The sequence below is a fragment of the Palaemon carinicauda genome, chromosome 20 (genome assembly GCF_036898095.1).
Source record: "Palaemon carinicauda isolate YSFRI2023 chromosome 20, ASM3689809v2, whole genome shotgun sequence".
NCBI classification, from domain to species: Eukaryota; Metazoa; Arthropoda; class Malacostraca; order Decapoda; family Palaemonidae; genus Palaemon; species Palaemon carinicauda.
This window is the reverse complement of record NC_090744.1, coordinates 47,296,254-47,306,253: the sequence shown is the minus strand read 5'-3', so window position 1 is coordinate 47,306,253 and position 10,000 is coordinate 47,296,254. Positions and strand designations below refer to the sequence as shown.

General features: G+C 38.2%; 1 pseudogene; it reads right to left on the bottom strand.

The window, feature by feature from the left end:
- Positions 1–10,000, bottom strand: part of LOC137659768 (uncharacterized) — a 58,120-nt pseudogene that overhangs the window by 4,560 nt on the left and 43,560 nt on the right.

The following is a 10,000-nucleotide window of genomic DNA, read 5'->3' as shown; positions in this document are numbered from 1 at the left end:
AGCGCTGTCGCAATGTCGCTTGTTCTTAGTGCTTAATTAATCTTGGCCCGATTCTTAATTGGGCGGGAAGTTGAGGGGGTAGCGTTGATGTTTACAAAATTCTGTTTCTATTTTTCAATATACAATTTTTTAGAACCAGGGAGATTTTTTGTTGACTGAATAAAAGGAAGTTCTGCTTCACTTACGTTTTCTTGATACTGCATATTTATGGGATATTTTCCATATATTTGTATAATCAAACCCATTGAATATGTATTGGAAATATACGAAAACTTATTTCTTTTTTCCAAAATATATTACAGAAACAAGGGTGACATCGAATCATAAAACTTCGAAAATATAATGTCAGTATGTATTCAACTTCACCACTTTAAAGGAACATAAATTATTTGCAATTTTGATCACTCATGCTTTTCTTATTATTGAATCAGAGGCTGGTATCCCGCTGTGCCATATTGCGATACTCCTCTATTGCTCACCTACATTGTTTTGTTTAAACTGCCATATATTCATTTATTTCGCTTTAATTACCATAAACAGCGGTATCATGTTATTCTACTTTATCGGATGCTGACAAATGCTCTTTGAAGCAGAGACAAAAAAAGTTTTTGAAATAGAAATGAAAAATTACTTATTTTTATTTCTATTGTCGCATTTTTCATTTAAAATAAAGCAAGTTTCAACACTACAAATTTCGACCGTTATCAAGCCACACATGAGGAGTAGATAAATGTATTTCCTTATAGATATTGTTGCTTAATATCTTCCTTAACATCTCTGCCGTTTAAATCTTTAACCCTGGCCTATTTTCCGTCACTTTTCATAACGCCGACGGTTTGGGGGCCACCCTTCGCGTTTGGCCACTAATTGAGCTGGAGCAGTGATTTTCAACCTTTCTCATTTCAGGGCACAGTGAACTAGACAATAAAATTTTTGAGGCACACCATTATTAAAGATTTGATTATTATATTTTTCAAGGAATATGAATAATAAGGATTTCTACGTCGGTGAAAAAAGCTAATGAATTATCAATGACATTTCCAAAAGTATATTGTTGATCATGGTTTTAAGTAGAATTAGAAGCTTTTGTACATATTTGGTTTTATTATACTGAAAAAAAGGTGTCATTGGAAAAGCTGTCATTATTTAAGAGATAATATGAAACTTTAAGATACAGATTATAGCCAAATACAAACAAAAATAAAAACAATAAAACTTTCTCTTACACAAAAATATTAGTGGTGTACACGCTCATAATAATTTAATGCCATTCCTTGTTATCTTTCAGTCTCTCCGCATTTATAAATGAAAAACCTAATAAAGTCTTCCTCTCAGCTCCTAGTATATAAGGTTGTCATCTGTTGAATAAACTGTACTTACATTCACCTCTCCTCTCTTTTAGAACCTAACAGTTCTGTTGCCACATTGGTGACCACCGAAGTAACTAATGCACACCACCTTTTTCACCCACATATTCGCTCCTACCCTGTTTACAAAGCAGTCCAACGAACCTAACTCTTTGAAATATTCTGCCGCAATGAAACTGCCACCATTGTCAGTGGAGAAGCATTCGCCTGGTTCCAGCGTGCTGAAGTTCAGTTTCGTATCAAAGGCTTGACTTGCTCAAGCAAAAGCAGACTATGTTCTTGCTGTGATCATCAAGGATATTTTCCTAGAAATTTCTTATAAGCTTTGCAACCATGGAAATATCCTAATAGAGTGTGACATTCTCAAAAACACCTCCTGGAGCAATACTCACCAACTGCCATTGGCAGACCAAAAGGCTCTGCTGGCCCTCAGGGAAATGATCAGTATCGCATGCTTGGAACCTGCCACAGACAGCTCTCCTTGCGAAGTGAGCTTGCTACGTGGCCTTTGGGTACGATATCTACCTGAGCCTGAACACGTTGAAGGACCTGATGACCAAAGTCGATGTCCTTATGGATACCAACTCCCCCACCTCAAAGACTTCCATCAATTCCTCCATTCTTGAAGATGAGGTCAACTGCTCAGAATTGACTGGAGGCGACATGAATGTGGTAGGACAGAGACACCAACCCTATTCCGTTCCAGAGCGGAGACAAAGCCGCCAACCACCAACATATGCCACCTCTCACACATGCCCCAATCAAACGACCTCTCCAGCCACTTACTGATGGCCATCAGCCGAAGTTCTGCTACTACCACTCCAGATTCGTGGCTGCTGCAAAGAAATGTTTGAGGGTGTCAGTGGCCAGAAAACCTGTAAGAAGGAAATTGTTTATGTCAATGGCCTCCCCTAAACTCCCCTGTTCCCTTCTACCAAAGTCACTCTTCTGGACACGACGTAGTCATTCTAAGTGCTGACTTTCACCTGGTAGCTACTAACGGATCTGAGATCCCCACCCACAGTTGCAAGACACTCACCACTCCGACTTTTCAGCCCACACCATTGCACCCACAGATGCCTACACCCACCTCCTCACGTCTTCCGTCCTGAGCTTCACCAAACACTGACAGGGCCCCGAGTGTTTGCCAGATTCAGGTTTTTGGACCGGATCATATGATTGTTGCCAAAGAACATTCGCCAAAAGGGAATAATGGGACTTTACCAAAAGTCCTCAAGCTTCTGGTCATTGCCATTACACATTGTCCAGATAAAGGATGACACCCTTCACCTTTGCAGGGATTAAACACCTTTGAACATGCAGACAGAACCTGATTAATACCCACTCCCCAACATTGCCTAAGTTACCTCCTCATTGCACAAAGCGAAGGTGTTCTTCACTCTTGACAGTTTGAATTGGTATTATTACATCCTCATGAACCCAGAAACATCCCTAAAACCACCATCACCATCACCTTTGGTACTTACACATTCAATTAATTCTACTTTGACCTTTGTTATGCTGGGAAGACTTGTCAACACCTCATGGAGGGCGCTTAGGTGTCCTCCCCTTTTGTGTATGTTACTTGGACGACGTACTTTTGTTCTCTTCCTACAAAGAGGAACACTTCCATCACCTACACATCGAACTCAACTATCTACAACAAATGGCCTTATAGTCCGATATGAAATGTGTACATTTGGTGCCAACAATGTATTGTTCTTAAGACATTGCATCACTCCTGAAAGATTTCACCCCCTCCCTGAGAAGGTATCAGCTTTTCAGAACGCCCCTACAGCACTTGACCGTTAAAGCACTGCAAGAATTCTTGGCCAAGATGAACATTATCACCAGTTCCTGCCAGCCATCGTTGCCACTCTAGCCCCCTTTTACACCTCCTCCAGGGGCAAACTAAGATACCTGAAGTAGGGTTCACTTCAATTAGCAGCCTTCTGCAACGCAAATAATGGCCTAACAACCACTGATGTTTACATTTTCCTGTACCACGTTCCTCAGTCCTATTCTTCTCTCCAATAATACCAGCGAGGTTGCTATTAGTGCAGTACTCAAGCAGTTGGTCAATGGCTCACTCAGCCAATTTGCCTTCTTCAGTAAAAAGTGTTTAAGGCGGAATCTTGCTACTCTACTTTCAACCATGAATTGCTAGTAGTACATTTGGCTCTCTTTCACTTTTACCACTTCTCAAACTGTACGACCTTTCTCATTCGCATGATGAACATGACTCTGGTGCATGCCTTCACTCAACATTTCGATCCCAGGTACACCTTTGAATATCGACATCTCTCTGCTGCGGCTGAATACACCTGCACCTTTCAAAACATCCCTGGGAAAATGAACCCTGTTGCCGATGTGCTATCAAGAGACACATTTGCCGCCATTCATCTGGGATTGGATTAAAATGCTTTTGCAAAATCACTATGGAAAGATCAAGAGTACCACGGATGTAGGATATCCTGCACATCCCTCCACCTTCCAACCTGCCCCCTGATGCTAACAGGTCTTTTATTTTATCCATGGCCCCTCACACCTCTCACGATAATCTACTGCACAGCTACTGAACACAAAGTTTATTTGACACATAATTACTAAGGATGCTAAGAATTGGGTCTAGCCTATACTTCAGGCTAAACTTAAAAGTACATTGACTTACGGATTCCAGAGTGAGCATCTTTCCTTAACCCCTGTCATTTTGCCAAAATTCACGTCGACGTAGTAGGTCCCCTACCTACATCACAGGGACACTGTTTGCTGTCATTGACCGCTCCACTTTTTGGCATGAAGTCATTCCCATGCAAACTGCAACGTTCAAGTTATGCACATTTACCTTATTTTCTAGGTAGATAGCAATATTTGGTATCCCTGAGCATATTACTTCTGACAGGGGTAACACTTTCTCCTCTCAATTGTGGACATTACTAGCAAATTTACTGGGCGTCACCCTACATCTGACAATTGCCTACAACCTTGTAACTAACGGAATGGTTGAAAGTTTTCATCGTTTCCTCAAAGCAGCTTTGATATCCTGTTGCAGTGACTCTTACTGGTTTACTCAGCTTCCCTGAGTTCTGCTGGGATTACAGACCCTCCTAAGGATACCCTGGATTTATCCACAGCTGAAATTGTAATTGGCCACCCGTTGGTCATCCTTGCTAAATTTTTTCTGTCTGCAACCTCCTCCAACAATCTCCAGCATCTACATCACGTTGTGGGGAAATTTACTCCATGCCACCAGACTTGCAAGCCCCCCAAAAAGCAACACATACCAAAATATTTACACTCTGCAATGCATGTCTTTCTGGGCAACGACAATAGCAAGTGACCTCTGATGCCTCCTTACATGGGCCCTTTTCTCGTGATCCATCGCACACTGAAGGCTTTCTTAACTAACATTCGTACTAAACAAGACTGGGTCTCCATTGATTGCCTAAAACTTGTGTATCTCCTGCAAGATGACTGGCCTATATTTGCCTCTCTTAACTAGGGCACCCTATTTCAATTATGGGGGGAGGAGTGCCACACAAGTTTTATACTCACTCATGCATACATTCAGGTCCTCCAATGTGTGAAACTATGACACTTTCATTGTGTGCATAGCTGAGAAGCCAGCCTCACACTAATACGATGTTGAAATGTGAAAAAGTACTTAAATTACCTTCATTGTAATGATTGGGTATTCCTCTTAGGACAACCGGAATGAAGTTTTACCTGTCAATATGTGCTTCAGTTCCAGTCCTTTGTCATCTCTTATTTCAATCAGCTCATTCTCTTAGGAAGAAGTTAATACCCACACGCACTCAACAGCAACGGATCTCTCCTCAAGTGAATGGGAGCTACACCAAGTGATAGGACATACTTTTCAATGTTTCTACTCAGAAGTCAAAAACATTGTAGAATTAGATTAGCACCAATTTTGTCCAGTCTGTAATTTTTTATGAGTTCAAACATTTCGACTTTGTTCTTTTTTTTTCTATTTTCTGTCCCAACATTATCAGCTTTTCCTTGGACCTCAAAACTCCCGCACCACACCCAAAGATGCTTCATGGTACTTTGGCTGAAAGTTTTTAAGCTTGAGGCTCGGAAATAAGACGAATGTGTCGGGCATCACGAGACAAGCTGATTGGTGCCCATTTCAATGGTCTTAGGTTAATAGGTGGCCTCTGAGGTCAGGACAAGGGTCAAATTTGGGCACAAAATTATTGCTGGTTACACCTAAACTAATACGGGGATAAGATACACACCATCGTGTTCCTCTTGTCGAACCGTATTGAAAAGTCAATTTGAAATTTTACCCCTGATGAAGGTCACGGGTTTGGCCCCTGATGGGTGCTGTATGCAGCCATAAGAAACGGCGACACTAAAGGATAACGATTCAACGTGTTTTACGTGTTGTGGGTAATTTTGAGACCGGTTGTTTTTCTCATATCTTCATTAGGGCTGACGAAAAATAATCCGTCATAGCATAATTGCCAAGGCCTTGCATGTGCGACATTGTACCAATTAATCCCAGACCTGCACCATAAGATTTCTTTGGTGGTGGTGCTTTGAACGGTGCCACCCCTATCACCATCGGCACAGTCATTTGGCCTCCAGATACGAAAATGCTTTAACACGCTCACCCACATGCTCAAAAATTTCAGATCTATTTCCTCCAATTTTGGATATATTATTTCAAGGATTATGCCTATTACCAAGAAGTTAAAAGCATATGAAATCTCCTACTGAAGCAAAATTCTTCAGTTCTCTAACACTTTGCATAGTTACTTTTTGCTTTGCTTACCGGCAAAGTATGAAAATATGTATATACTTATCGAAAAGACTTTGTGTAAATTTCCTTCTGCTATTAGATCTGTACTTATTAAATAAAAAAAAATATTGAATATCTCAAAGATTTAAACGTTTTTCGTCTCCTGTCAGCTTAAAACGAAACTGCCTTGAGTAAAAAACGAGCAAAAAATAAAATCTACACTCTGAATATCTGATTCACTCCTACTAAAATCAAAGTCATATTCATTTTTGGATATCAGGCATCAACAACGAACGTGCTGGTTTTGGAATATATCAGAAAAGCTATTTTAGGTGCTGCCAGTAAAAAAGTTCCCTATCTGAAGCAATTGTACAAACACAACATTGAATTCGTCCAGAGAATTCTACATCAAATATTTCGCTAAAGTATCTAAGAGCCATGGTCTCATTGTAAGGAATAAATACTTTTCCAAGAGATAGCTTGCAGCCTGACTCACAAGACCAAATGGGATTTCCACACATCATTCATGGATTACTCATATGATTCTGTAGAAAAATTAAGACTGTAAAAAGAAATTAAAACTCAGTCAAGACCTTTCCACTAAATAAAGATTTCAGAGAAAATAAAAAAATTGTGAAATCCTTGTAAATGATAATCCACAATAGTTGATTTTTTCAAATTAAAATTATTTATAATTATAATTGTGGGATATAATTTTTCTCATCACATTGAGAATTTCATGACCATCGCTGTCCCCAAAACAATGATAAAGTACCATAAAAATGCTCCTACAAGAAAAATCTATGAAGAGATTCTCTCACTATATGACCAATTAAAAAACTGTTTCTTTGGAAAGAATAAAAAAGAATGTTCTCTCCTTCAAGAAGTATACCACAAATACAGTCATGCATCCATTGTCAAATTATATGGTACCTCACAGATTAATTTTCATGGCAAATCCAATCAATATGAATTCAGATATCTGGTGAGGTCACGAGTGACTAATAACCTCTTGACGTCTACCTCTCCCTATAAAGAATAACTCTCAGTGGGGCGTTGTATTTTAAAAAGACAGATACTACATACTCATAAACACATATAGGCATACCCACCAGTTGTAAAGTAGCACACTCACATATGTAGAAATAGGTAATTAGATATTAAATTTGATAAAATAGAGTGGTGGTTTTAGGATATGGAGGAAAGGGAGATCAACTGGGTGGGTGTCAGAGGAGAATAAGGAGAGTGTAATTGAGAAAGGGGTGGTTTGAGGAGGAAGAGAGGTAGACCGAGGGTGTAGTAATTTGAGGTGGTGGAGTAGGGAGAGGCCCAAAATGTGGTGATTTTAATAGGAGTGGAGGGTGTCAATGGGAAGAATGATTTGAAGAGGCGGAGATGGAGCCGGAGAAAAGTAGTTTGATGATTAGAAGAATATTAACAGTGGTAATTTGAGGATAAGGAGGAAAAAGAGACTGAAAGAATGGAAGATTCAGGGAGGCCAAAAAAAGTTTGAGGAGAAAGACTGGAGGCAGACATCGAGAGCGTTGCTTCTATAAAAAGGGAAAAAAGACCCAAAGAGTGGTCGAAGGAGGAGAGGGAGACTAAGAAAATGGGGGATTGAGAAGAAGAGGGAAAGTAACAGAATGGCAATTGAGGAGGAGGAGGAGATGTAGATCAAGAGTGTGGTGATTTGAGGAGGAGCAGAAGGAACAGAGGGGAATAGTGATTCAAGAAGGAGGATAGCGAGACAAGAGAAAAAATTGTTTGGAGAAAAAGAGATAAAGGAAACGTCTTTTCCTGGCGATCTGATGAATTGGGGCTCGATAGTTTCCTGTAGTGCCTGTAACCTCACAATCATTGAGAGATGAGAATTATGTGTTTTTTGGAGCCAATACGTCTACCTTCTGAGTCACCAGCAGCCATTGCCTGGCCCTTCCTGGTCGTAATTTGGATGGATAAGATGCTTGGATGCTGACTAAATGTAAATATGGTCATTCTCCACGGCATTGTCGCTGTCTTTTCCCTCTGTCATTCATGAGAGACCTTTAAACCTTTATACATAGAGAAGAGTATTTTAAGGAGAAGAGAAGGTGACTGGTGGTTTGAGCAGGTAAGGGAGAACAACAGATTGGTTGTTTAAGAAAAAGAAGGAAGGAACCGTTAAATGGGTGTTGAGAAAGTGAAGAATGAGCGGACCAGGTCATCTTGTACCCAAGTCACTTTGTCACAAATCACATCGTACCATAGTCATCAGCTCGTACCATAGTCATCTTGTATCAAAATAACCAGTCATTCCAGGCTGTTGGGTAGTGTATAGGGGGTTGGGTGTCCTAATTTTTGTCCGGTAAAATACTTGCCCAAGAAGCTAACGAGTGTAGCACAACATGTACCGCTTGCCAGAACAGAGAAAAAATAATATTATGTTTGATTTTGACCCACATTGGAGCAAAGACCTGTTAGTGAATAATTATTGTTAATTCATTAACAATCATACTCATAGATACAATTATGGTAACGTCTATACTTTTGTGATTTTTCCTCTCATTATTTTATATTTTCATGTTAAGTTTCGACTTAATGAGCATAATGCTGGTGCGATTTAGTTATGCTCATAATCTCGTACCCGTAACTAAGTACTGCCGTAAAAGTGTCCTGTTTGTTGAATTCAATGATAATTCGCCAGTGTACCTCATATAAAATAGCATAAGATCATCTATAAGTTCTAATGATTTGCTTACTAAGATAGTAGCAATTTTCTAAGGTATCTTTAAGGTACCCGCTTGTAGGAGTCAACTGCATTGCAAATTTGGTGTACGCAATGACTTTGTACGAAGTGACTTGGGACAAAGCGATTTAAGTACGAAGTGACATGGACACAGAATGAGGATATCAATAGATTAGTAGTTTCATAAGTAAAATTGGAGAGAGACCAAAAGAGCAGCTGTTTGAGAGGAGGAAGAGGGAGACTAAAAAAATTGGTGTTTGAGAACAAAAGAAGGGGTACAGAGAGAGAATGGTTTAAGAAGGAAAACTGTTGTTCTGAGGAGAAGAAGTACACCAAGAAATAGCAGTTTGAGAAGGAAGATCGGGATTCCAAAAAAAATGGCGAATTGAGGAGATGCTGGGAAAAAATACTTTTTTTTTTTCTAAGAGGAGGAAGGGGAAATAGGGAGAAATTGGTGGTTTGCGGAAAAAGAGATGGGGATACAGAGAGATGTGATCTGAGGAAGAGGAGAAAATAGAGGCTGAGAGGAGGAAGAGAGGGAGCTCAAGAAAATAGGGGTGTAAGAAGAAACAGTAGGAGCTTGATAAGATATTAATTTGAAAGGAAAAAGAATAGTGGGACAGGGAACAGAGAAAGACGTTCTTTGAGCAGAAAATTATAGATTAGGAAGGAGAGAGAGGCTGAGATTGTAGCTGGTTTATATATATATACAGTATATATATATATATATATATATATATATATATATATATATATATATATATATATATATATATATATATATATATATATATATATACATATATATATATATATATATATATATATATAATATATATATATATATATATATATATATATATATATATATATATATATATATATATATATATATATATGTATGTATATATAATATATATATATATATATATATATATATATATATATATACATATATATATATATATATATATATATATATATATATATATATATATAAATATATATATATATATGTGTGTGTGTGTATATGTATATATATATATATATATATATATATATATATATATATATGTGTATATAAATGTATATATATATATATATATATATATATATATATATATATATATATATATATAGATA